The 1,719-nt window shown below is 37.2% G+C and overlaps 1 non-coding gene across 1 annotated transcript; it reads right to left on the reverse strand.

Moving 5' to 3' along the window:
• Nucleotides 1-205: 205 nt before the first annotated feature.
• LOC132416241 (U6 spliceosomal RNA) lies at nt 206-317 on the reverse strand. Its single transcript, XR_009517509.1, has one exon. It is a non-coding gene; the product is annotated as a U6 spliceosomal RNA (small nuclear RNA).
• Nucleotides 318-1,719: the final 1,402 nt, after the last annotated feature.

Consider the following 1,719-nt stretch of genomic DNA (forward strand, 5'->3'; position numbering starts at 1 on the left):
AATTCATGACTACAGTCTCAAAAGATGGGACTGCCTTACCTGAGTCTTTGGCTCTCCCTCCAGCCTCCAAACACAAATTCTTCTATTTTTTTCCAGTTTTATTGAAGTATAATTGACATGTAACATTGTATGAGTTTAAGGTATACAACTTAATGATTTGATATATATATTTATTACAAAATTATTATCACAATAAGTTTAGTTTAAAAATAGGGAGTGTTTCACAAATTTGCATATTATCTTTGCATAGGGGCCATGCTAGTCTTTTCTGTATGGTTCAATTTTTTTAGTGTTATGTACTGTTGAGTCGAGCATCACAGATATTTCTAACAGGTAATTGGCTGTCATTGTCTGAGCATATCTTCCATGAAGGCTTTGGTCAATTCATGGCAAAAGATAAATCAGATATGAAGGGGAAGAACCTCAGATTAATCCAATACGTTCTTGAAAAGTCTCTTCTTTTTGCTGCACTTCTACTCCCAATCATGAACCCTTGAGTAAATAATGAAAATACGATTCACATTTCCAATACACTGTGCAATCTGCATTTCAGCTGAGGATGCTTCTTGGTCACACAGTAGACTTGTAATTCCAAAGTAACTGTATTGCATTTTGAAAGAAAACAAGGCAGCCACATTCCATTAACAGAAAGCCTTCTTGAGCGTGTCTCTTGGTAGGTTAAATGGATCTGAGTCATGCGCTGAGGGTGAATGGGAGAATCATAAACGTTTATATAAAACACCTACAAATCTTAATAGGGGGAGGAGCTAAAACTACAAAAGTCCCCATCACTATACAATTTTTCAAGTATCACTAATGCATGTCACCAGTGGATTAACAGTATTCTGCTCTAATGGCATTTCTGCCCTATCATTAACCCAAGCATGGTCCAAAAAGTTACTTGAGTCTCCATAAACGAGCTTACTGCAGTTTATGTGACTTCCAGTTCTATCAGTTCAATAGGAACAACAGCATCAAATTCTTCAACTAGGCTCAGTTGTATAGATCTGAAGTCTAGAGATCAGATTCCCATTGTGTCAGTTTTCCATGCCTTGTTTTCAAAAAAACATGGCTCTGACCCTGTTATGCATAGTAGCATACGACTGCTAATGATATTTCACTATTAATGTATATGCTGGCCTCAGACAGAACCTGGATAGATGGTGTTCTCAAATCACTACTCAGTCTACACTGGAAGTTGTACTGGTTTTGATAAGTAGTTGGAATATACCACCCACAAAAAAAAAAAAAGTCCTATAAAATCTAAACTTCTATTGGAATTCCAGGATTTATGTCACTATTATAGAAAAACTCATTTTGGTTATAGCACCAACATGGCCAAATAAATGACTTCTAGATGCAAGAAGAAAATATTTGGCCAAGATAAATAGGTGTTCAAACAGGCCTCCTCAGCTTACTTGTTTTGCTATATGGAAAATGAACTAACCGAGTTTAATGGACATCAAATGAGATTGGAAGCCTGTTCTAATTCACTTCATTCTGTACCAGGAATGAGCAGTTTTTGATTTCCTTACATCCACCTTTAGCCCCTACAGTGTATTCTCAACAAACCGGCCAAGTGATCCTTTTAAAATAGACACCAGGTCATGTGACTTCTCTACTGAAAATTCCTCCATGTCTCTCACTCTACAAACAGTGCAAGCCAGAGCCCTGGCAAAGGTCTACAGGGCTATACGGTCTGGCCTCTCTGGTCTATTT

Source organism: Delphinus delphis, chromosome 1 (assembly GCF_949987515.2).
Source record: "Delphinus delphis chromosome 1, mDelDel1.2, whole genome shotgun sequence".
NCBI lineage: Eukaryota > Metazoa > Chordata > Mammalia > Artiodactyla > Delphinidae > Delphinus > Delphinus delphis.